A 25,081-nucleotide genomic window follows, 5' to 3' on the forward strand; every position below is an offset into this window, starting at 1 on the left:
CTCAGAACGTAATGAAATCAGAAATGACTTAGTCCATTAATTAAGCAATAAGGCTTGAGAAGCCGGGAATTATTGTGTGCCGCCGGCTCTTGGAAGAGGCTTGGTGGTTCAAAACTTCTTCCATTTAAGAGTGATGGAAGCCACTGTGTTCTTGGGTACCTTCAATGCTGCAGAAATGACCAATCATTTGAATTTACCACAGGTGGACTCCAATCAAGTTAAAGAAATATCTAAGGATGATCAATGGAAACAGGATGGACCTGAGCTCAATTTCCAGCCTCATAGCAAAGGGTCTGAAAACGTATGTAAATACGTTTTTTTTAAATATTTTTTTCATTAATAAAAACTATATGTTATCGCTTTGTCATTATGGGGTATTGTGTATAGTACCCATTAAAAACTAGCGGTCACATCAAGCAGCTGTAATGACAGAAAATAATCTAGGTAGACTGCAAGGTTTAGACAAAACTCAACTGTTTCAAACCAAATGCTAGCCTCTGGGCATTGGGAAATATTGAATATTACAAAATGTTTCCGCATGGTTTCGAACCAGGGACCTTTCGCGTGTGAGGAGAATGTGATAACCACTACACTACAGAAACCTAATGTGTGGAAAACTAAGGGTGTGACTGACTTTCGCGTGTGAGGCGAACGTGATAACCACTACATTACTGAAACTACAATACAAAAAGAGGAAGTCGTGGAAAATATTAGGAATGCCCACAAGTCTACCTCACATAATATCCCAAATTGAGTACCACAGAAAGAGCCATAATACCCATTAAAAACTAGCGGTCAAACAGGAAAATGGTTCCAATCGTTTTTCCACCATTCATATTCCCCACGGGGGATTTTAAAAACACTTGAAATAAGGGCTGTGTTTCTTGTCAGCTTACCCTGGCATGGTAAACTATTTGAATCATTATGGACCTCAGACCACACGTAGCAGGAATGTATTCAGAGCGCCCAAGCTAGCCACACATGCAGAGTGCGTTACGCGACTAAAAAAGGTATGTCTGAATAGCAAATATTGAGAAGTGCGAAGGAAAAGCATGAATTCTGAAATTGGGACCGAGTCCTAAGTGAATAGGCTTACTGTCCAATTTTTTGAAATATGTTTCCACCCGGTCTCGAACCGGGGACCTTTCGCATGTTAAGCGAACGTGATAACCACTATACTACGGAAACCTAATGAGTGGAATTCAAAGGGTGTGACTGACTTTGGCTGGGTGGGACATTTATCGCTCTCAGAACGTAATGAAATCAGAAATGACTTAGTCCATTAATTAAGCAATAAGGCTTGAGAAGCCGGGAATTATTGTGTGCCGCCGGCTCTTGGAAGAGGCTTGGTGGTTCAAAACTTCTTCCATTTAAGAGTGATGGAAGCCACTGTGTTCTTGGGTACCTTCAATGCTGCAGAAATGACCAATCATTTGAATTTACCACAGGTGGACTCCAATCAAGTTAAAGAAATATCTAAGGATGATCAATGGAAACAGGATGGACCTGAGCTCAATTTCCAGCCTCATAGCAAAGGGTCTGAAAACGTATGTAAATAAGTTTTTTTTAAATATTTTTTTCATTAATAAAAACTATATGTTATCGCTTTGTCATTATGGGGTATTGTGTATAGTACCCATTAAAAACTAGCGGTCACATCAAGCAGCTGTAATGACAGAAAATAATCTAGGTAGACTGCAAGGTTTAGACAAAACTCAACTGTTTCAAACCAAATGCTAGCCTCTGGGCATTGGGAAATATTGAATATTACAAAATGTTTCCGCATGGTTTCGAACCAGGGACCTTTCGCGTGTGAGGAGAATGTGATAACCACTACACTACAGAAACCTAATGTGTGGAAAACTAAGGGTGTGACTGACTTTCGCGTGTGAGGCGAACGTGATAACCACTACATTACTGAAACTACAATACAAAAAGAGGAAGTCGTGGAAAATATTAGGAATGCCCACAAGTCTACCTCACATAATATCCCAAATTGAGTACCACAGAAAGAGCCATAATACCCATTAAAAACTAGCGGTCAAACAGGAAAATGGTTCCAATCGTTTTTCCACCATTCATATTCCCCACGGGGGATTTTAAAAACACTTGAAATAAGGGCTGTGTTTCTTGTCAGCTTACCCTGGCATGGTAAACTATTTGAATCATTATGGACCTCAGACCACACGTAGCAGGAATGTATTCAGAGCGCCCAAGCTAGCCACACATGCAGAGTGCGTTACGCGACTAAAAAAGGTATGTCTGAATAGCAAATATTGAGAAGTGCGAAGGAAAAGCATGAATTCTGAAATTGGGACCGAGTCCTAAGTGAATAGGCTTACTGTCCAATTTTTTGAAATATGTTTCCACCCGGTCTCGAACCGGGGACCTTTCGCATGTTAAGCGAACGTGATAACCACTATACTACGGAAACCTAATGAGTGGAATTCAAAGGGTGTGACTGACTTTGGCTGGGTGGGACATTTATCGCTCTCAGAACGTAATGAAATCAGAAATGACTTAGTCCATTAATTAAGCAATAAGGCTTGAGAAGCCGGGAATTATTGTGTGCCGCCGGCTCTTGGAAGAGGCTTGGTGGTTCAAAACTTCTTCCATTTAAGAGTGATGGAAGCCACTGTGTTCTTGGGTACCTTCAATGCTGCAGAAATGACCAATCATTTGAATTTACCACAGGTGGACTCCAATCAAGTTAAAGAAATATCTAAGGATGATCAATGGAAACAGGATGGACCTGAGCTCAATTTCCAGCCTCATAGCAAAGGGTCTGAAAACGTATGTAAATAAGTTTTTTTTAAATATTTTTTTCATTAATAAAAACTATATGTTATCGCTTTGTCATTATGGGGTATTGTGTATAGTACCCATTAAAAACTAGCGGTCACATCAAGCAGCTGTAATGACAGAAAATAATCTAGGTAGACTGCAAGGTTTAGACAAAACTCAACTGTTTCAAACCAAATGCTAGCCTCTGGGCATTGGGAAATATTGAATATTACAAAATGTTTCCGCATGGTTTCGAACCAGGGACCTTTCGCGTGTGAGGAGAATGTGATAACCACTACACTACGGAAACCTAATGTGTGGAAAATTAAGGGTGTGACTGACTTTCGCGTGTGAGGCGAACGTGATAACCACTACATTACTGAAACTACAATACAAAAAGAGGAAGTCGTGGAAAATATTAGGAATGCCCACAAGTCTACCTCACATAATATCCCAAATTGAGTACCACAGAAAGAGCCATAATACCCATTAAAAACTAGCGGTCAAACAGGAAAATGGTTCCAATCGTTTTTCCACCATTCATATTCCCAACGGGGGATTTTAAAAACACTTGAAATAAGGGCTGTGTTTCTTGTCAGCTTACCCTGGCATGGTAAACTATTTGAATCATTATGGACCTCAGACCACACGTAGCAGGAATGTATTCAGAGCGCCCAAGCTAGCCACACATGCAGAGTGCGTTACGCGACTAAAAAAGGTATGTCTGAATAGCAAATATTGAGAAGTGCGAAGGAAAAGCATGAATTCTGAAATTGGGACCGAGTCCTAAGTGAATAGGCTTACTGTCCAATTTTTTAAAATATGTTTCCACCAGGTCTCGAACCGGGGACCTTTCGCGTGTTAAGCGAACGTGATAACCACTACACTACAGAAACCTAATGAGAGGTATTCAAAGGGTGTGACTGACTTTGGCTGGGTGGGACATTTATCGCTCTCAGAACCTAATGAAATCAGAAATGACTTAGTCCATTAATTAAGCAATAAGGCTTGAGAAGCCGGGAATTATTGTGTGCCGCCGGCTCTTGGAAGAGGCTTGGTGGTTCAAAACTTCTTGCATTTAAGAGTGATGGAAGCCACTGTGTTCTTGGGTACCTTCAATGCTGCAGAAATGACCAATCATTTGAATTTACCACAGGTGGACTCCAATCAAGTTAAAGAAATATCTAAGGATGATCAATGGAAACAGGATGGACCTGAGCTCAATTTCCAGCCTCATAGCAAAGGGTCTGAAAACGTATGTATATAAGTTTTTTTTTAAATATTTTTTTCATTAATAAAAACTATATGTTATCGCTTTGTCATTATGGGGTATTGTGTATAGTACCCATTAACAACTAGCGGTCACATCAAGCAGCTGTAATGACAGAAAATAATCTAGGTAGACTGCAAGGTTTAGACAAAACTCAACTGTTTCAAACCAAATGCTAGCCTCTGGGCATTGGGAAATATTGAATATTACAAAATGTTTCCGCATGGTTTCGAACCAGGGACCTTTCGCGTGTGAGGAGAATGTGATAACCACTACACTACGGAAACCTAATGTGTGGAAAACTAAGGGTGTGACTGACTTTCGCGTGTGAGGCGAACGTGATAACCACTACATTACTGAAACTACAATACAAAAAGAGGAAGTCGTGGAAAATATTAGGAATGCCCACAAGTCTACCTCACATAATATCCCAAATTGAGTACCACAGAAAGAGCCATAATACCCATTAAAAACTAGCGGTCAAACAGGAAAATGGTTCCAATCGTTTTTCCACCATTCATATTCCCCACGGGGGATTTTAAAAACACTTGAAATAAGGGCTGTGTTTCATGTCAGCTTACCCTGGCATGTTAAACTATTTGAATCATTATGGACCTCAGACCACACGTAGCAGGAATGTATTCAGAGCGCCCAAGCTAGCCACACATGCAGAGTGCGTTACGCGACTAAAAAAGGTATGTCTGAATAGCAAATATTGAGAAGTGCGAAGGAAAAGCATGAATTCTGAAATTGGGACCGAGTCCTAAGTGAATAGGCTTACTGTCCAATTTTTTTAAATATGTTTCCGGCCGGTCTCGAACCGGGGACCTTTCACGTGTTAAGCGAACGTGATAACCACTACACTACAGAAACCTAATGAGAGATATTCAAAGGGTGTGACTGACTGGCTGGGTGGGACATTTATCGCTCTCAGAACCTAATGAAATCAGAAATTACTTAGTCCATTAATTAAGCAATAAGGCTTGAGAAGCCGGGAATTATTGTGTGCCGCCGGCTCTTGGAAGAGGCTTGGTGGTTCAAAACTTCTTGCATTTAAGAGTGATGGAAGCCACTGTGTTCTTGGGTACCTTCAATGCTGCAGAAATGACCAATCATTTGAATTTACCACAGGTGGACTCCAATCAAGTTAAAGAAATATCTAAGGATGATCAATGGAAACAGGATGGACCTGAGCTCAATTTCCAGCCTCATAGCAAAGGGTCTGAAAACGTATGTATATAAGTTTTTTTTAAAATATTTTTTTCATTAATAAAAACTATATGTTATCGCTTTGTCATTATGGGGTATTGTGTATAGTACCCATTAACAACTAGCGGTCACATCAAGCAGCTGTAATGACAGAAAATAATCTAGGTAGACTGCAAGGTTTAGACAAAACTCAACTGTTTCAAACCAAATGCTAGCCTCTGGGCATTGGGAAATATTGAATATTTCAAAATGTTTCCGCACGGTTTCGAACCGGGGACCTTTCGCGTGTGAGGCGAACGTGATAACCACTACACTACGGAAACCTAATGTGCGGAAAACTAAGGGTGTGACTGACTTTCGCGTGTGAGGCGAACGTGATAACCACTACACTACTGAAACTACAATACAAAAAGAGGAAGTCATGGAAAATATTAGGAATGCCCACAAGTCTACCTCACATAATATCCCAAATTGAGTACCACAGAAAGAGCCATAATACCCATTAAAAACTAGCGGTCAAACAGGAAAATGGTTCCAATCGTTTTTCCACCATTCATATTCCCCACGGGGGATTTTAAAAACACTTGAAATAAGGGCTGTGTTTCTTGTCAGCTTACCCTGGCATGGTAAACTATTTGAATCATTATGGACCTCAGACCACACGTAGCAGGAATGTATTCAGAGCGCCCAAGCTAGCCACACATGCAGAGTGCGTTACGCGACTAAAAAAGGTATGTCTGAATAGCAAATATTGAGAAGTGCGAAGGAAAAGCATGAATTCTGAAATTGGGACCAAGTCCTAAGTGAATAGGCTTACTGTCCAATTTTTTAAAATATGTTTCCGCCCGGTCTCGAACCGGGGACCTTTCGCGTGTTAAGCAAACGTGATAACCACTACACTACAGAAACCTAATGAGATGTATTCAAAGGGTGTGACTGACTTTGGCTGGGTGGGACATTTATCGCTCTCAGAACCTAATGAAATCAGAAATTACTTAGTCCATTAATTAAGCAATAAGGCTTGAGAAGCCGGGAATTATTGTGTGCCGCCGGCTCTTGGAAGAGGCTTGGTGGTTCAAAACTTCTTCCATTTAAGAGTGATGGAAGCCACTGTGTTCTTGGGTACCTTCAATGCTGCAGAAATGACCAATCATTTGAATTTACCACAGGTGGACTCCAATCAAGTTAAAGAAATATCTAAGGATGATCAATGGAAACAGGATGGACCTGAGCTCAATTTCCAGCCTCATAGCAAAGGGTCTGAAAACGTATGTAAATACGTTTTTTTTTAAATATTTTTTTCATTAATAAAAACTATATGTTATCGCTTTGTCATTATGGGGTATTGTGTATAGTACCCATTAAAAACTAGCGGTCACATCAAGCAGCTGTAATGACAGATAACAATCTACATTTTAGTTTGTTTTACCTTGGATTATATTGCCATTTATTTGGATATATCCATTACAATGACCCTGATAAATGAATTTGCCTGGCTCAGAGAAGCTGTCAGTCTGGTCACATTCATACAGATCGCACGGAGGAGGTCCCCCAAAAAACGGCAACATTGATCCACAGGTCGGAGAGGTAGACAGCAAGGTTTAGAAAAACCTCAACTGTTTCAAACCAAATGTTAGCCTCTGGGCATTGGGAAATATTGAATATTACAAAATGCTTCCGCCCGGTTTCGAACCAGGGACCTTTTGCGTGTGAGGCAAACGTGATAACCACTACACTACGGAAACCTAATGAGTGGAATTCAAAGGGTGTGGCTGACTTTGGCTGGGTGGGACGTTTATCGCTCTCAGAACCTAATGAAATCAGGAATTACTTAGTCCATTAATTAAGCAATAAGGCTTGAGAAGCCGGGAATTATTGTGTGCCGCCGGCTCTTGGAAGAGGCTTGGTGGTTCAAAACTTCTTCCATTTAAGAGTGATGGAAGCCACTGTGTTCTTGGGTACCTTCAATGCTGCAGAAATGACCAATCATTTGAATTTACCACAGGTGGACTCCAATCAAGTTAAAGAAATATCTAAGGATGATCAATGGAAACAGGATGGACCTGAGCTCAATTTCCAGCCTCATAGCAAAGGGTCTGAAAACGTATGTAAATACATTTTTTTTTAAATATTTTTTTCATTAATAAAAACTATATGTTATCGCTTTGTCATTATGGGGTATTGTGTATAGTACCCATTAAAAACTAGCGGTCACATCAAGCAGCTGTAATGACAGATAACTATCTACATTTTAGTTTGTTTTACCTTGGATTATATTGCCATTTATTTGGATATATCCATTACAATGACCCTGATAAATGAATTTGCCTGGCTCAGAGAAGCTGTCAGTCTGGTCACATTCATACAGATCGCACGGAGGAGGTCCCCCAAAAAACGGCAACATTGATCCACAGGTCGGAGAGGTAGACAGCAAGGTTTAGACAAACCTCAACTGTTTCAAACCAAATGTTAGCCTCTGGGCATTGGGAAATATTGAATATTACAAAATGCTTCCGCCCGGTCTCAAACCGGGGACCTTTCGCGTGTTAAGCGAACGTGATAACCACTACACTACAGAAACCTAATGAGAGGTATTCAAAGGGTGTGACTGACTTTGGCTGGGTGGGACATTTATCGCTCTCAGAACCTAATGAAATCAGAAATTACTTAGTCCATTAATTAAGCAATAAGGCTTGAGAAGCCGGGAATTATTGTGTGCCGCCGGCTCTTGGAAGAGGCTTGGTGGTTCAAAACTTCTTGCATTTAAGAGTGATGGAAGCCACTGTGTTCTTGGGTACCTTCAATGCTGCAGAAATGACCAATCATTTGAATTTACCACAGGTGGACTCCAATCAAGTTAAAGAAATATCTAAGGATGATCAATGGAAACAGGATGGACCTGAGCTCAATTTCCAGCCTCATAGCAAAGGGTCTGAAAACGTATGTATATAAGTTTTTTTTTAAATATTTTTTTCATTAATAAAAACTATATGTTATCGCTTTGTCATTATGGGGTATTGTGTATAGTACCCATTAACAACTAGCGGTCACATCAAGCAGCTGTAATGACAGAAAATAATCTAGGTAGACTGCAAGGTTTAGACAAAACTCAACTGTTTCAAACCAAATGCTAGCCTCTGGGCATTGGGAAAAATATTGAATATTACAAAATGTTTCCGCACGGTTTCGAACCGGGGACCTTTCGCGTGTGAGGCGAACGTGATAACCACTACACTACGGAAACCTAATGTGTGGAAAACTAAGGGTGTGACTGACTTTCGTGTGTGAGGCGAACGTGATAACCACTACACTACTGAAACTACAATACAAAAAGAGGAAGTCGTGGAAAATATTAGGAATGCCCACAAGTCTACCTCACATAATATCCCAAATTGAGTACCACAGAAAGAGCCATAATACCCATTAAAAACTAGCGGTCAAACAGGAAAATGGTTCCAATCGTTTTTCCACCATTCATATTCCCCACGGGGGATTTTAAAAACACTTGAAATAAGGGCTGTGTTTCTTGTCAGCTTACCCTGGCATGGTAAACTATTTGAATCATTATGGACCTCAGACCACACGTAGCAGGAATATATTCAGAGCGCCCAAGCTAGCCACACATGCAGAGTGCGTTACGCGACTAAAAAAGGTATGTCTGAATAGCAAATATTGAGAAGTGCGAAGGAAAAGCATGAATTCCGAAATTGGGACCGAGTCCTAAGTGAATAGGCTTACTGTCCAATTTTTTAAAATATGTTTCCGCCCGGTCTCGAACCGGGGACCTTTCGCGTGTTAAGCGAACGTGATAACCACTACACTACAGAAACCTAATGAGTGGAATTCAAAGGGTGTGACTGACTTTGGCTGGGTGGGACATTTATCGCTCTCAGAACCTAATGAAATCAGAAATTACTTAGTCCATTAATTAAGCAATAAGGCTTGAGAAGCCGGGAATTATTGTGTGCCGCCGGCTCTTGGAAGAGGCTTGGTGGTTCAAAACTTCTTCCATTTAAGAGTGATGGAAGCCACTGTGTTCTTGGGTACCTTCAATGCTGCAGAAATGACCAATCATTTGAATTTACCACAGGTGGACTCCAATCAAGTTAAAGAAATATCTAAGGATGATCAATGGAAACAGGATGGACCTGAGCTCAATTTCCAGCCTCATAGCAAAGGGTCTGAAAACGTATGTAAATACGTTTTTTTTAAATATTTTTTTCATTAATAAAAACTATATGTTATCGCTTTGTCATTATGGGGTATTGTGTATAGTACCCATTAAAAACTAGCGGTCACATCAAGCAGCTGTAATGACAGATAACAATCTACATTTTAGTTTGTTTTACCTTGGATTATATTGCCATTTATTTGGATATATCCATTACAATGACCCTGATAAATGAATTTGCCTGGCTCAGAGAAGCTGTCAGTCTGGTCACATTCATACAGATCGCACGGAGGAGGTCCCCCAAAAAACGGCAACATTGATCCACAGGTCGGAGAGGTAGACAGCAAGGTTTAGACAAACCTCAACTGTTTCAAACCAAATGTTAGCCTCTGGGCATTGGGAAATATTGAATATTACAAAATGCTTCCGCCCGGTCTCGAACCGGGGACCTTTCGCGTGTTAAGCAAACGTGATAACCACTACACTACAGAAACCTAATGAGAGGTATTCAAAGGGTGTGACTGACTTTGGCTGGGTGGGACATTTATCGCTCTCAGAACCTAATGAAATCAGAAATTACTTAGTCCATTAATTAAGCAATAAGGCTTGAGAAGCCGGGAATTATTGTGTGCCGCCGGCTCTTGGAAGAGGCTTGGTGGTTCAAAACTTCTTGCATTTAAGAGTGATGGAAGCCACTGTGTTCTTGGGTACCTTCAATGCTGCAGAAATGACCAATCATTTGAATTTACCACAGGTGGACTCCAATCAAGTTAAAGAAATATCTAAGGATGATCAATGGAAACAGGATGGACCTGAGCTCAATTTCCAGCCTCATAGCAAAGGGTCTGAAAACGTATGTATATAAGTTTTTTTTTAAATATTTTTTTCATTAATAAAAACTATATGTTATCGCTTTGTCATTATGGGGTATTGTGTATAGTACCCATTAACAACTAGCGGTCACATCAAGCAGCTGTAATGACAGAAAATAATCTAGGTAGACTGCAAGGTTTAGACAAAACTCAACTGTTTCAAACCAAATGCTAGCCTCTGGGCATTGGGAAAAATATTGAATATTACAAAATGTTTCCGCACGGTTTCGAACCGGGGACCTTTCGCGTGTGAGGCGAACGTGATAACCACTACACTACGGAAACCTAATGTGTGGAAAACTAAGGGTGTGACTGACTTTCGTGTGTGAGGCGAACGTGATAACCACTACACTACTGAAACTACAATACAAAAAGAGGAAGTCGTGGAAAATATTAGGAATGCCCACAAGTCTACCTCACATAATATCCCAAATTGAGTACCACAGAAAGAGCCATAATACCCATTAAAAACTAGCGGTCAAACAGGAAAATGGTTCCAATCGTTTTTCCACCATTCATATTCCCCACGGGGGATTTTAAAAACACTTGAAATAAGGGCTGTGTTTCTTGTCAGCTTACCCTGGCATGGTAAACTATTTGAATCATTATGGACCTCAGACCACACGTAGCAGGAATATATTCAGAGCGCCCAAGCTAGCCACACATGCAGAGTGCGTTACGCGACTAAAAAAGGTATGTCTGAATAGCAAATATTGAGAAGTGCGAAGGAAAAGCATGAATTCCGAAATTGGGACCGAGTCCTAAGTGAATAGGCTTACTGTCCAATTTTTTAAAATATGTTTCCGCCCGGTCTCGAACCGGGGACCTTTCGCGTGTTAAGCGAACGTGATAACCACTACACTACAGAAACCTAATGAGTGGAATTCAAAGGGTGTGACTGACTTTGGCTGGGTGGGACATTTATCGCTCTCAGAACCTAATGAAATCAGAAATTACTTAGTCCATTAATTAAGCAATAAGGCTTGAGAAGCCGGGAATTATTGTGTGCCGCCGGCTCTTGGAAGAGGCTTGGTGGTTCAAAACTTCTTCCATTTAAGAGTGATGGAAGCCACTGTGTTCTTGGGTACCTTCAATGCTGCAGAAATGACCAATCATTTGAATTTACCACAGGTGGACTCCAATCAAGTTAAAGAAATATCTAAGGATGATCAATGGAAACAGGATGGACCTGAGCTCAATTTCCAGCCTCATAGCAAAGGGTCTGAAAACGTATGTAAATACGTTTTTTTTAAAATATTTTTTTCATTAATAAAAACTATATGTTATCGCTTTGTCATTATGGGGTATTGTGTATAGTACCCATTAAAAACTAGCGGTCACATCAAGCAGCTGTAATGACAGATAACAATCTACATTTTAGTTTGTTTTACCTTGGATTATATTGCCATTTATTTGGATATATCCATTACAATGACCCTGATAAATGAATTTGCCTGGCTCAGAGAAGCTGTCAGTCTGGTCACATTCATACAGATCGCACGGAGGAGGTCCCCCAAAAAACGGCAACATTGATCCACAGGTCGGAGAGGTAGACAGCAAGGTTTAGAAAAACCTCAACTGTTTCAAACCAAATGTTAGCCTCTGGGCATTGGGAAATATTGAATATTACAAAATGCTTCCGCCCGGTTTCGAACCAGGGACCTTTTGCGTGTGAGGCAAACGTGATAACCACTACACTACGGAAACCTAATGAGTGGAATTCAAAGGGTGTGGCTGACTTTGGCTGGGTGGGACGTTTATCGCTCTCAGAACCTAATGAAATCAGGAATTACTTAGTCCATTAATTAAGCAATAAGGCTTGAGAAGCCGGGAATTATTGTGTGCCGCCGGCTCTTGGAAGAGGCTTGGTGGTTCAAAACTTCTTCCATTTAAGAGTGATGGAAGCCACTGTGTTCTTGGGTACCTTCAATGCTGCAGAAATGACCAATCATTTGAATTTACCACAGGTGGACTCCAATCAAGTTAAAGAAATATCTAAGGATGATCAATGGAAACAGGATGGACCTGAGCTCAATTTCCAGCCTCATAGCAAAGGGTCTGAAAACGTATGTAAATACGTTTTTTTTAAATATTTTTTTCATTAATAAAAACTATATGTTATCGCTTTGTCATTATGGGGTATTGTGTATAGTACCCATTAAAAACTAGCGGTCACATCAAGCAGCTGTAATGACAGATAACTATCTACATTTTAGTTTGTTTTACCTTGGATTATATTGCCATTTATTTGGATATATCCATTACAATGACCCTGATAAATGAATTTGCCTGGCTCAGAGAAGCTGTCAGTCTGGTCACATTCATACAGATCGCACGGAGGAGGTCCCCCAAAAAACGGCAACATTGATCCACAGGTCGGAGAGGTAGACAGCAAGGTTTAGACAAACCTCAACTGTTTCAAACCAAATGTTAGCCTCTGGGCATTGGGAAATATTGAATATTACAAAATGCTTCCGCCCGGTCTCGAACCGGGGACCTTTCGCGTGTTAAGCGAACGTGATAACCACTACACTACAGAAACCTAATGAGAGGTATTCAAAGGGTGTGACTGACTTTGGCTGGGTGGGACATTTATCGCTCTCAGAACCTAATGAAATCAGAAATTACTTAGTCCATTAATTAAGCAATAAGGCTTGAGAAGCCGGGAATTATTGTGTGCCGCCGGCTCTTGGAAGAGGCTTGGTGGTTCAAAACTTCTTGCATTTAAGAGTGATGGAAGCCACTGTGTTCTTGGGTACCTTCAATGCTGCAGAAATGACCAATCATTTGAATTTACCACAGGTGGACTCCAATCAAGTTAAAGAAATATCTAAGGATGATCAATGGAAACAGGATGGACCTGAGCTCAATTTCCAGCCTCATAGCAAAGGGTCTGAAAACGTTTGTATATACGTTTTTTTTAAAATATTTTTTTCATTAATAAAAACTATATGTTATCGCTTTGTCATTATGGGGTATTGTGTATAGTACCCATTAACAACTAGCGGTCACATCAAGCAGCTGTAATGACAGAAAATTATCTAGGTAGACTGCAAGGTTTAGACAAAACTCAACTGTTTCAAACCAAATGCTAGCCTCTGGGCATTGGGAAAAATATTGAATATTACAAAATGTTTCCGCACGGTTTCGAACCGGGGACCTTTCGCGTGTGAGGCGAACGTGATAACCACTACACTACGGAAACCTAATGTGTGGAAAACTAAGGGTGTGACTGACTTTCGCGTGTGAGGCGAACGTGATAACCACTACACTACTGAAACTACAATACAAAAAGAGGAAGTCGTGGAAAATATTAGGAATGCCCACAAGTCTACCTCACATAATATCCCAAATTGAGTACCACAGAAAGAGCCATAATACCCATTAAAAACTAGCGGTCAAACAGGAAAATGGTTCCAATCGTTTTTCCACCATTCATATTCCCCACGGGGGATTTTAAAAACACTTGAAATAAGGGCTGTGTTTCTTGTCAGCTTACCCTGGCATGGTAAACTATTTGAATCATTATGGACCTCAGACCACACGTAGCAGGAATATATTCAGAGCGCCCAAGCTAGCCACACATGCAGAGTGCGTTACGCGACTAAAAAAGGTATGTCTGAATAGCAAATATTGAGAAGTGCGAAGGAAAAGCATGAATTCCGAAATTGGGACCGAGTCCTAAGTGAATAGGCTTACTGTCCAATTTTTTAAAATATGTTTCCGCCCGGTCTCGAACCGGGGACCTTTCGCGTGTTAAGCGAACATGATAACCACTACACTACAGAAACCTAATGAGTGGAATTCAAAGGGTGTGCCTGACTTTGGCTGGGTGGGACATTTATCGCTCTCAGAACCTAATGAAATCAGAAATTACTTAGTCCATTAATTAAGCAATAAGGCTTGAGAAGCCGGGAATTATTGTGTGCCGCCGGCTCTTGGAAGAGGCTTGGTGGTTCAAAACTTCTTCCATTTAAGAGTGATGGAAGCCACTGTGTTCTTGGGTACCTTCAATGCTGCAGAAATGACCAATCATTTGAATTTACCACAGGTGGACTCCAATCAAGTTAAAGAAATATCTAAGGATGATCAATGGAAACAGGATGGACCTGAGCTCAATTTCCAGCCTCATAGCAAAGGGTCTGAAAACGTATGTAAATACGTTTTTTTTTAAATATTTTTTTCATTAATAAAAACTATATGTTATCGCTTTGTCATTATGGGGTATTGTGTATAGTACCCATTAAAAACTAGCGGTCACATCAAGCAGCTGTAATGACAGATAACAATCTACATTTTAGTTTGTTTTACCTTGGATTATATTGCCATTTATTTGGATATATCCATTACAATGACCCTGATAAATGAATTTGCCTGGCTCAGAGAAGCTGTCAGTCTGGTCACATTCATACAGATCGCACGGAGGAGGTCCCCCAAAAAACGGCAACATTGATCCACAGGTCGGAGAGGTAGACAGCAAGGTTTAGACAAACCTCAACTGTTTCAAACCAAATGTTAGCCTCTGGGCATTGGGAAATATTGAATATTACAAAATGCTTCCGCCCGGTCTCGAACCGGGGACCTTTCGCGTGTTAAGCGAACGTGATAACCCCTACACTACAGAAACCTAATGAGAGGTATTCAAAGGGTGTGACTGACTTTGGCTGGGTGGGACATTTATCGCTCTCAGAACCTAATGAAATCAGAAATTACTTAGTCCATTAATTAAGCAATAAGGCTTGAGAAGCCGGGAATTATTGTGTGCCGCCGGCTCTTGGAAGAGGCTTGGTGGTTCAAAACTTCTTGCATTTAAGAGTGATGGAAGCCACTGTGTTCTTGGGTACCTTCAATGCTGCAGAAATGACCAATCATTTGAATTTACCACAGGTGGACTCCAATCAAGAAAAAAGAAATATCTAAGGATGATCAATGGAAACAGGATGGACCTGAGCTCAATTTCCAGCCTCATAGCAAAGGGTCTGAAAACGTATGTATATAAGTTTTTTTTTAAATATTTTTTTCATTAATAAAAACTATATGTTATCGCTTTGTCATTATGGGGTATTGTGTATAGTACCCATTAACAACTAGCGGTCACATCAAGCAGCTGTAATGACCGAAAATAATCTAGGTAGACTGCAAGGTTTAGACAAAACTCAACTGTTTCAAACCAAATGCTAGCCTCTGGGCATTGGGAAATATTGAATATTACAAAATGTTTCCGCACGGTTTCGAACCGGGGACCTTTCGCGTGTGAGGCGAACGTGATAACCACTACACTACGGAAACCTAATGTGTGTAAAACTAAGGGTGTGACTGACTTTCGCGTGTGAGGCGAACGTGATAACCACTACACTACTGAAACTACAATACAAAAAGAGGAAGTCGTGGAAAATATTAGGAATGCCCACAAGTCTACCTCACATAATATCCCAAATTGAGTACCACAGAAAGAGCCATAATACCCATTAAAAACTAGCGGTCAAACAGGAAAATGGTTCCAATCGTTTTTCCACCATTCATATTCCCCACGGGGGATTTTAAAAACACTTGAAATAAGGGCTGTGTTTCTTGTCAGCTTACCCTGGCATGGTAAACTATTTGAATCATTATGGACCTCAGACCACACGTAGCAGGAATATATTCAGAGCGCCCAAGCTAGCCACACATGCAGAGTGCGTTACGCGACTAAAAAAGGTATGTCTGAATAGCAAATATTGAGAAGTGCGAAGGAAAAGCATGAATTCCGAAATTGGGACCGAGTCCTAAGTGAATAGGCTTACTGTCCAATTTTTTAAAATATGTTTCCGCCCGGTCTCGAACCGGGGACCTTTCGCGTGTTAAGCGAACGTGATAACCACTACACTACAGAAACCTAATGAGTGGAATTCAAAGGGTGTGACTGACTTTGGCTGGGTGGGACATTTATCGCTCTCAGAACCTAATGAAATCAGAAATTACTTAGTCCATTAATTAAGCAGTAAGGCTTGAGAAGCCGGGAATTATTGTGTGCCGCCGGCTCTTGGAAGAGGCTTGGTGGTTCAAAACTTCTTCCATTTAAGAGTGATGGAAGCCACTGTGTTCTTGGGTACCTTCAATGCTGCAGAAATGACCAATCATTTGAATTTACCACAGGTGGACTCCAATCAAGTTAAAGAAATATCTAAGGATGATCAATGGAAACAGGATGGACCTGAGCTCAATTTCCAGCCTCATAGCAAAGGGTCTGAAAACGTATGTAAATACGTTTTTTTTAAAATATTTTTTTCATTAATAAAAACTATATGTTATCGCTTTGTCATTATGGGGTATTGTGTATAGTACCCATTAAAAACTAGCGGTCACATCAAGCAGCTGTAATGACAGATAACAATCTACATGTTAGTTTGTTTTACCTTGGATTATATTGCCATTTATTTGGATATATCCATTACAATGACCCTGATAAATGAATTTGCCTGGCTCAGAGAAGCTGTCAGTCTGGTCACATTCATACAGATCGCACGGAGGAGGTCCCCCAAAAAACGGCAACATTGATCCACAGGTCGGAGAGGTAGACAGCAAGGTTTAGACAAACCTCAACTGTTTCAAACCAAATGTTAGCCTCTGGGCATTGGGAAATATTGAATATTACAAAATGCTTCCGCCCGGTCTCGAACCGGGGACCTTTCGCGTGTTAAGCGAACGTGATAACCACTACACTACAGAAACCTAATGAGAGGTATTCAAAGGGTGTGACTGACTTTGGCTGGGTGGGACATTTATCGCTCTCAGAACCTAATGAAATCAGAAATGACTTAGTCCATCAATTAAGCAATAAGGCTTGAGAAGCCGGGAATTATTGTGTGCCGCCGGCTCTTGGAAGAGGCTTGGTGGTTCAAAACTTCTTGCATTTAAGAGTGATGGAAGCCACTGTGTTCTTGGGTACCTTCAATGCTGCAGAAATGACCAATCATTTGAATTTACCACAGGTGGACTCCAATCAAGTTAAAGAAATATCTAAGGATGATCAATGGAAACAGGATGGACCTGAGCTCAATTTCCAGCCTCATAGCAAAGGGTCTGAAAACGTATGTATATAAGTTTTTTTTTAAATATTTTTTTCATTAATAAAAACTATATGTTATCGCTTTGTCATTATGGGGTATTGTGTATAGTACCCATTAACAACTAGCGGTCACATCAAGCAGCTGTAATGACAGAAAATAATCTAGGTAGACTGCAAGGTTTAGACAAAACTCAACTGTTTCAAACCAAATGCTAGCCTCTGGGCATTGGGAAATATTGAATATTACAAAATGTTTCCGCACGGTTTCGAACCGGGGACCTTTCGCGTGTGAGGCGAAAGTGATAACCACTACACTACGGAAACCTAATGTGTGGAAAACTAAGGGTGTGACTGACTTTCGCGTGTGAGGCGAACGTGATAACCACTACACTACTGAAACTACAATACAAAAAGAGGAAGTCGTGGAAAATATTAGGAATGCCCACAAGTCTACCTCACATAATATCCCAAATTGAGTACCACAGAAAGAGCCATAATACCCATTAAAAACTAGCGGTCAAACAGGAAAATGGTTCCAATCGTTTTTCCACCATTCATATTCCCCACGGGGGATTTTAAAAACACTTGAAATAAGGGCTGTGTTTCTTGTCAGCTTACCCTGGCATGGTAAACTATTTGAATCATTATGGACCTCAGACCACACGTAGCAGGAATATATTCAGAGCGCCCAAGCTAGCCACACATGCAGAGTGCGTTACGCGACTAAAAAAGGTATGTCTGAATAGCAAATATTGAGAAGTGCGAAGGAAAAGCATGAATTCCGAAATTGGGACCGAGTCCTAAGTGAATAGGCTTACTGTCCAATTTTTTAAAATATGTTTCCGCCCGGTCTCGAACCGGGGACCTTTCGCGTGTTAAGCGAACGTGATAACCACTACACTACAGAAACCTAATGAGTGGAATTCAAAGGGTGTGACTGACTTTGGCTGGGTGGGACATTTATCGCTCTCAGAACCTAATGAAATCAGAAATTACTTAGTCCATTAATTAAGCAATAAGGCTTGAGAAGCCGGGAATTATTGTGTGCCGCCGGCTCTTGGAAGAGGCTTGGTGGTTCAAAACTTCTTCCATTTAAGAGTGATGGAAGCCACTGTGTTCTTGGGTACCTTCAATGCTGCAGAAATGACCAATCATTTGAATTTACCACAGGTGGACTCCAATCAAGTTAAAGAAATATCTAAGGATGATCAATGGAAACAGGATGGACCTGAGCTCAATTTCCAGCCTCATAGCAAAGGGTCTGAAAACGTATGTAAATACGTTTTTTTTTAAATATTTTTTTCATTAATAAAAACTATATGTTATCGCTTTGTCATTATGGGGTATTGTGTATAGTACCCATTAAAAACTAGCGGTCACATCAAGCAGCTGTAATGACAGATAACAATCTACATTTTAGTTTGTTTTACCTTGGATTATATTGCCATTTATTTGGATATATCCATTACAATGACCCTGATAAATGAATTTGCCTGGCTCAGAGAAGCTGTCAGTCTGGTCACATTCATACAGATCGCACGGAGGAGGTCCCCCAAAAAACGGCAACATTGATCCACAGGTCGGAGAGGTAGACAGCAAGGTTTAGACAAACCTCAACTGTTTCAAACCAAATGTTAGCCTCTGGGCATTGGGAAATATTGAATATTACAAAATGCTTCCGCCCGGTCTCGAACCGGGGACCTTTCGCGTGTTAAGCGAACGTGATAACCACTACACTACAGAAACCTAATGAGAGGTATTCAAAGGGTGTGACTGACTTTGGCTGGGTGGGACATTTATCGCTCTCAGAACCTAATGAAATCAGAAATGACTTAGTCCATTAATTAAGCAATAAGGCTTGAGAAGCCGGGAATTATTGTGTGCCGCCGGCTCTTGGAAGAGGCTTGGTGGTTCAAAACTTCTTGCATTTAAGAGTGATGGAAGCCACTGTGTTCTTGGGTACCTTCAATGCTGCAGAAATGACCAATCATTTGAATTTACCACAGGTGGACTCCAATCAAGTTAAAGAAATATCTAAGGATGATCAATGGAAACAGGATGGACCTGAGCTCAATTTCCAGCCTCATAGCAAAGGGTCTGAAAACGTATGTAAATACGTTTTTTTTTAAATATTTTTTTCATTAATAAAAACTATATGTTATCGCTTTGTCATTATGGGGTATTGTGTATAGTACCCATTAAAAACTAGCGGTCACATCAAGCAGCTGTAATGACAGATAACAATCTACATTTTAGTTTGTTTTACCTTGGATTATATTGCCATTTATTTGGATATATCCATTACAATGACCCTGATAAATGAATTTGCCTGGCTCAGAGAAGCTGTCAGTCTGGTCACATTCATACAGATCGCACGGAGGAGGTCCCCCAAAAAACGGCAACATTGATCCACAGGTCGGAGAGGTAGACAGCAAGGTTTAGACAAACCTCAACTGTTTCAAACCAAATGTTAGCCTCTGGGCATTGGGAAATATTGAATATTACAAAATGCTTCCGCCCGGTCTCGAACCGGGGACCTTTCGCGTGTTAAGCGAACGTGATAACCACTACACTACAGAAACCTAATGAGAGGTATTCAAAGGGTGTGACTGACTTTGGCTGGGTGGGACATTTATCGCTCTCAGAACCTAATGAAATCAGAAATGACTTAGTCCATTAATTAAGCAATAAGGCTTGAGAAGCCGGGAATTATTGTGTGCCGCCGGCTCTTGGAAGAGGCTTGGTGGTTCAAAACTTCTTGCATTTAAGAGTGATGGAAGCCACTGTGTTCTTGGGTACCTTCAATGCTGCAGAAATGACCAATCATTTGAATTTACCACAGGTGGACTCCAATCAAGTTAAAGAAATATCTAAGGATGATCAATGGAAACAGGATGGACCTGAGCTCAATTTCCAGCCTCATAGCAAAGGGTCTGAAAACGTATGTATATAAGTTTTTTTTTAAATATTTTTTTCATTAATAAAAACTATATGTTATCGCTTTGTCATTATGGGGTATTGTGTATAGTACCCATTAACAACTAGCGGTCACATCAAGCAGCTGTAATGACAGAAAATAATCTAGGTAGACTGCAAGGTTTAGACAAAACTCAACTGTTTCAAACCAAATGCTAGCCTCTGGGCATTGGGAAATATTGAATATTACAAAATGTTTCCGCACGGTTTCGAACCGGGGACCTTTCGTGTGAGGCGAACGTGATAACCACTACACTACGGAAACCTAATGTGTGGAAAACTAAGGGTGTGACTGACTTTCGCGTGTGATGCGAACGTGATAACCACTACACTACTGAAACTACAATACAAAAAGAGGAAGTCGTGGAAAATATTAGGAATGCCCACAAGTCTACCTCACATAATATCCCAAATTGAGTACCACAGAAAGAGCCATAATACCCATTAAAAACTAGCGGTCAAACAGGAAAATGGTTCCAATCGTTTTTCCACCATTCATATTCCCCACGGGGGATTTTAAAAACACTTGAAATAAGGGCTGTGTTTCTTGTCAGCTTACCCTGGCATGGTAAACTATTTGAATCATTATGGACCTCAAACCACACGTAGCAGGAATATATTCAGAGCGCCCAAGCTAGCCACACATGCAGAGTGCGTTACGCGACTAAAAAAGGTATGTCTGAATAGCAAATATTGAGAAGTGCGAAGGAAAAGCATGAATTCCGAAATTGGGACCAAGTCCTAAGTGAATAGGCTTACTGTCCAATTTTTTAAAATATGTTTCCGCCCGGTCTCGAACCGGGGACCTTTCGCGTGTTAAGCGAACGTGATAACCACTACACTACAGAAACCTAATGAGTGGAATTCAAAGGGTGTGACTGACTTTGGCTGGGTGGGACATTTATCGCTCTCAGAACCTAATGAAATCAGAAATGACTTAGTCCATTAATTAAGCAATAAGGCTTGAGAAGCCGGGAATTATTGTGTGCCGCCGGCTCTTGGAAGAGGCTTGGTGGTTCAAAACTTCTTCCATTTAAGAGTGATGGAAGCCACTGTGTTCTTGGGTACCTTCAATGCTGCAGAAATGACCAATCATTTGAATTTACCACAGGTGGACTCCAATCAAGTTGAAGAAACATCTAAGGATGATCAATGGAAACAGGATGAACCTGAGCTCAATTTCCAGCCTCATAGCAAAGGGTCTGAAAACGTATGTAAATACGTTTTTTTTTAAATCTTTTTTTCATTAATAAAAACTATATGTTATCGCTTTGTCATTATGGGGTATTGTGTATAGTACCCATTAAAAACTAGCGGTCACATCAAGCAGCTGTAATGATAGAAAACAATCTACATTTTAGTTTGTTTTACCTTGGATTATATTGCCATTTATTTGGATATATCCATTACAATGACCCTGATAAATGAATTTGCCTGGCTCAGAGAAGCTGTCAGTCTGGTCACATTCATACAGATCGCACGGAGGAGGTCCCCCAAAAAACGGCAACATTGATCCACAGGTCGGAGAGGTAGACAGCAAGGTTTAGACAAACCTCAACTGTTTCAAACCAAATGTTAGCCTCTGGGCATTGGGAAATATTGAATATTACAAAATGCTTCCGCACGGTTTCGAACCGGGGACCTTTCGCGTGTGAGGCGAACTTGATAACCACTACACTACGGAAACCTAATGAGTGGAATTCAAAGGGTGTGGCTGACTTTGGCTGGGTGGGACGTTTATCGCTCTCAGAACCTAATGAAATCAGAAATTACTTAGTCCATTAATTAAGCAATAAGGCTTGAGAAGCCGGGAATTATTGTGTGCCGCCGGCTCTTGGAAGAGGCTTGGTGGTTCAAAACTTCTTCCATTTATGAGTGATGGAAGCCACTGTGTTCTTGGGTACCTTCAATGCTGCAGAAATGACCAATCATTTGAATTTACCACAGGTGGACTCCAATCAAGTTGAAGAAACATCTAAGGATGATCAATGGAAACAGGATGAACCTGAGCTCAATTTCCAGCCTCATAGCAAAGGGTCTGAAAACGTATGTAAATACGTTTTTTAAATGTTTTAAATTTTCATTAATAAAAACTATATGTTATCGCTTTGTCATTATGGGGTATTGTGTATAGTACCCATTAAAAACTAGCCGTCACATCAAGCAGCTGTAATGACAGAAAACAATCTACATTTTTGTTTGTTTTACCTTGGATTATATTGCCATTTCATTGGATATATCCAGTACAATGACCCTGATAAATGAATTTGCATGAGGAAAAGGAAAAGCATGAATTCCGAAATTGGGACAGAGTCCTAAGTGAATAGGCTTACTGTCCAATTTGTTAAAATGTGTTTCCGCCCGGCCTCGAACCGGGGATCTTTCGCGTGTTAGGCGAATGTGATAACCACTACACTACGGAAACCTAATAAGTGTAAGGGAAGTGGAAAAAAATGAATGGCAAATCATTGGCATCGGACAAACCATATACACATTGGTCAATACCATCCAATTCGGCGTTGATTCATGCAAAGTTGATTGCAAATGCCAAATGGCAATTGCCAGTTGTAAAACTTCAAAAATCCAACAGGTGGCGAGTGCGCTCCACTGTGGTTTTTCATATTGGAAATGGACCTCAAGTCAACATCCAAAAGCAAAATTTTGAAAAAATGATTTTTTTTGTCAAAAATTATCACCCCTTAAAAAAGTGCTTTCTGGACCGTTTTTCGAAATTCTTTAGATTTTTTTGTCAATTACACATGTGTAAGAACTGTATGAATATACTTTTGTCCAATTTTATTAGCATACATTTTTTTTTACATGCGCATAAGAAATATGTTTTGTCCATTTGCAATATGATTTCATAGGAAGTCAAAAGTCAAAGGTCAAAAATATCAAAATTTTGTAAAAAACTTCACACACCCTTGAAAAAGTGCTTTCTGGACCATTTTTCAAAATTCTTAGCATTTTTGTGTCAATTACACATGTATAAGAACTGTATCAACATACTTTAGTCATATTTTATTATCATCATTTTTTAAAACTTGTGCATAAAAGGCATATGTTTTTTCCATTTGCAATATGATTTCATAGGAAGTCAAAAGTCGAAAATGTGAACTTTTATTTAAACTTATCACCCTCGTAAAAAAGTGCTTTCTGGACCATTTTTCGAAATTGTTTCGATTTTATGTCAATTCATCATGCTTAAGAACTATATGAATATACATTTGTAAAATTGTATTATCATAATTTTTTAAAACTTGTGCATAAGGAATATGATTTGTCCATTTGCAATATGATTTCATAGGAAGTCAAAAGTCAAAGTCAAAAGTCACTTTTTTTGGGGCCAAATACCATAAGAAATTTGACATGCTCAAAAATCCAGCAGAAATGCAAAATTGACTGGCCTGAAGAACTCGGGATGGCCGGGCAGTGATAGTTGTTCCTTTCCATCACTCGTTGTGTTGATTTCATCATGTCCATTTGGTGATGTTTTTTCACTATAGAATCATATTGCAAGTGCATGTACATTTGCAATATGGTTCAATGGGCATTTACCATAAGAAATTTGACATGCTCAAAAATGCTAAATTGACTGGCCTGATGAACTCGGGATGGCCGGGCAGTGATAGTTGTTCCTTTCCATCACTCGTTGTGTTGATTTCATCATGTCCATTTGGTGATGTTTTTTCACTATAGAATCATATTGCAAGTGCATGTACATTTGCAATATGGTTCAATGGGCATTAACCATAAGAAATTTGACATGCTCAAAAATGCAAAATTGACTGTCCTGATGAACACAGGATGGCCGAGCAGTGATAGTTGTACCTTTCCATCACTCGTTGTGTTGATTTCATCATGTCCATTTGGTGATGTTTTTTCACTATAGAATCATATTGCAAGTGCATGTACATTTGCAATATGGTTCAATGGGCATTTACCATAAGAAATTTGACATGCTCAAAAATCCTGCAGAAATGCAAAATTGACTGGCCAGATGAACTCGGGAAGGCCTGGCAGTGATAGTTGCCCCTTTCCATCGCTCGTTGTGTTGACTTCATCATGTCCATTTTGTGATGTTTTTTCACTGTTGAATCATATTGCAAATGCACGTGCATTGTTGTGCAACTGGTAACCCCCCAAAAAAATATGGTGATTTCATTATGTCCATTTGTTTATGTTTTCTTACTTTTACAAAGTCACTGTGCATTTGCAATATGGTTCAATGGGCAGGTACCATCACGAATTTGTCATGCTATAAAAATCCTGCAGGAATGTGAAATTGACTGGCCCGATGAACTCGGGATGGCTGGGCAGTGATTCTGGTTCATCTCAGTCGCTCGTTAGGGTTGATTTCAGAATGTCACTTTGGTGATGGTACCTCACTGTTTAAACATATTGCAAATGGACAAGAGTCACCAGCAAGTCACCGTCCATCAGTCAATTAGATATCATTCTGACACCAAACTGATACAAACTGACACCAAACCCACTTTTTCCAACTCGTTTAGTAGCCAACTATCACATACTTCAGAGCTGGCCCAAAATTCACAACGCCTTCGGTTCAAACCATAAAAAAAACATAAAACACGTAGTTACGTTCTAGCTGCGGGTCCATTTCTTATGTTATGTGTAGGCCTAGCTGAGGCGACCCCGAATCCCAAGTTTCGGCTCGATCGTTCATTTGGTGTCCGAGCAAAACCCTAATTGGTGCTGAAAATCCACTTTTTACATGACTTGCTACGGGG

At 40.2% G+C, this 25,081-nt stretch overlaps 25 non-coding genes across 25 annotated transcripts; all 25 read right to left on the reverse strand.

The window, feature by feature from the left end:
* Positions 1–1,115: 1,115 nt before the first annotated feature.
* On the reverse strand, positions 1,116–1,188 carry trnav-aac (transfer RNA valine (anticodon AAC)). Its single transcript has one exon. It is a non-coding gene; the product is annotated as a tRNA-Val (tRNA).
* A 1,173-nt stretch (positions 1,189–2,361) lies between these two features.
* On the reverse strand, positions 2,362–2,434 carry trnav-aac (transfer RNA valine (anticodon AAC)). The gene has a single exon. It is a non-coding gene; the product is annotated as a tRNA-Val (tRNA).
* Positions 2,435–3,607: 1,173 nt separating this feature from the next.
* trnav-aac (transfer RNA valine (anticodon AAC)) lies at positions 3,608–3,680 on the reverse strand. The gene has a single exon. It is a non-coding gene; the product is annotated as a tRNA-Val (tRNA).
* A 1,833-nt stretch (positions 3,681–5,513) lies between these two features.
* On the reverse strand, positions 5,514–5,586 carry trnav-cac (transfer RNA valine (anticodon CAC)). The gene has a single exon. It is a non-coding gene; the product is annotated as a tRNA-Val (tRNA).
* A 513-nt stretch (positions 5,587–6,099) lies between these two features.
* Positions 6,100–6,172, reverse strand: trnav-aac (transfer RNA valine (anticodon AAC)). The gene has a single exon. It is a non-coding gene; the product is annotated as a tRNA-Val (tRNA).
* Positions 6,173–6,935: 763 nt separating this feature from the next.
* On the reverse strand, positions 6,936–7,008 carry trnav-cac (transfer RNA valine (anticodon CAC)). Its single transcript has one exon. It is a non-coding gene; the product is annotated as a tRNA-Val (tRNA).
* Positions 7,009–8,434: 1,426 nt separating this feature from the next.
* trnav-cac (transfer RNA valine (anticodon CAC)) lies at positions 8,435–8,507 on the reverse strand. The gene has a single exon. It is a non-coding gene; the product is annotated as a tRNA-Val (tRNA).
* A 513-nt stretch (positions 8,508–9,020) lies between these two features.
* trnav-aac (transfer RNA valine (anticodon AAC)) lies at positions 9,021–9,093 on the reverse strand. The gene has a single exon. It is a non-coding gene; the product is annotated as a tRNA-Val (tRNA).
* Positions 9,094–10,518: 1,425 nt separating this feature from the next.
* trnav-cac (transfer RNA valine (anticodon CAC)) lies at positions 10,519–10,591 on the reverse strand. The gene has a single exon. It is a non-coding gene; the product is annotated as a tRNA-Val (tRNA).
* Positions 10,592–11,104: 513 nt separating this feature from the next.
* trnav-aac (transfer RNA valine (anticodon AAC)) lies at positions 11,105–11,177 on the reverse strand. The gene has a single exon. It is a non-coding gene; the product is annotated as a tRNA-Val (tRNA).
* Positions 11,178–11,940: 763 nt separating this feature from the next.
* Positions 11,941–12,013, reverse strand: trnav-cac (transfer RNA valine (anticodon CAC)). Its single transcript has one exon. It is a non-coding gene; the product is annotated as a tRNA-Val (tRNA).
* Positions 12,014–12,775: 762 nt separating this feature from the next.
* Positions 12,776–12,848, reverse strand: trnav-aac (transfer RNA valine (anticodon AAC)). The gene has a single exon. It is a non-coding gene; the product is annotated as a tRNA-Val (tRNA).
* A 590-nt stretch (positions 12,849–13,438) lies between these two features.
* Positions 13,439–13,511, reverse strand: trnav-cac (transfer RNA valine (anticodon CAC)). The gene has a single exon. It is a non-coding gene; the product is annotated as a tRNA-Val (tRNA).
* A 513-nt stretch (positions 13,512–14,024) lies between these two features.
* On the reverse strand, positions 14,025–14,097 carry trnav-aac (transfer RNA valine (anticodon AAC)). Its single transcript has one exon. It is a non-coding gene; the product is annotated as a tRNA-Val (tRNA).
* Positions 14,098–14,860: 763 nt separating this feature from the next.
* trnav-aac (transfer RNA valine (anticodon AAC)) lies at positions 14,861–14,933 on the reverse strand. The gene has a single exon. It is a non-coding gene; the product is annotated as a tRNA-Val (tRNA).
* A 589-nt stretch (positions 14,934–15,522) lies between these two features.
* trnav-cac (transfer RNA valine (anticodon CAC)) lies at positions 15,523–15,595 on the reverse strand. The gene has a single exon. It is a non-coding gene; the product is annotated as a tRNA-Val (tRNA).
* Positions 15,596–16,108: 513 nt separating this feature from the next.
* On the reverse strand, positions 16,109–16,181 carry trnav-aac (transfer RNA valine (anticodon AAC)). Its single transcript has one exon. It is a non-coding gene; the product is annotated as a tRNA-Val (tRNA).
* Positions 16,182–16,944: 763 nt separating this feature from the next.
* trnav-aac (transfer RNA valine (anticodon AAC)) lies at positions 16,945–17,017 on the reverse strand. The gene has a single exon. It is a non-coding gene; the product is annotated as a tRNA-Val (tRNA).
* Positions 17,018–17,605: 588 nt separating this feature from the next.
* On the reverse strand, positions 17,606–17,678 carry trnav-cac (transfer RNA valine (anticodon CAC)). Its single transcript has one exon. It is a non-coding gene; the product is annotated as a tRNA-Val (tRNA).
* A 513-nt stretch (positions 17,679–18,191) lies between these two features.
* Positions 18,192–18,264, reverse strand: trnav-aac (transfer RNA valine (anticodon AAC)). Its single transcript has one exon. It is a non-coding gene; the product is annotated as a tRNA-Val (tRNA).
* A 763-nt stretch (positions 18,265–19,027) lies between these two features.
* Positions 19,028–19,100, reverse strand: trnav-aac (transfer RNA valine (anticodon AAC)). Its single transcript has one exon. It is a non-coding gene; the product is annotated as a tRNA-Val (tRNA).
* A 763-nt stretch (positions 19,101–19,863) lies between these two features.
* trnav-aac (transfer RNA valine (anticodon AAC)) lies at positions 19,864–19,936 on the reverse strand. The gene has a single exon. It is a non-coding gene; the product is annotated as a tRNA-Val (tRNA).
* A 588-nt stretch (positions 19,937–20,524) lies between these two features.
* On the reverse strand, positions 20,525–20,595 carry trnastop-uca (transfer RNA opal suppressor (anticodon UCA)). The gene has a single exon. It is a non-coding gene; the product is annotated as a tRNA-Sec (tRNA).
* A 513-nt stretch (positions 20,596–21,108) lies between these two features.
* trnav-aac (transfer RNA valine (anticodon AAC)) lies at positions 21,109–21,181 on the reverse strand. The gene has a single exon. It is a non-coding gene; the product is annotated as a tRNA-Val (tRNA).
* Positions 21,182–22,682: 1,501 nt separating this feature from the next.
* Positions 22,683–22,755, reverse strand: trnav-aac (transfer RNA valine (anticodon AAC)). Its single transcript has one exon. It is a non-coding gene; the product is annotated as a tRNA-Val (tRNA).
* Positions 22,756–25,081: the final 2,326 nt, after the last annotated feature.

The sequence above is a fragment of the Oncorhynchus kisutch genome, unplaced genomic scaffold, assembly GCF_002021735.2.
Source record: "Oncorhynchus kisutch isolate 150728-3 unplaced genomic scaffold, Okis_V2 scaffold3947, whole genome shotgun sequence".
Classification (NCBI taxonomy): domain Eukaryota; kingdom Metazoa; phylum Chordata; class Actinopteri; order Salmoniformes; family Salmonidae; genus Oncorhynchus; species Oncorhynchus kisutch.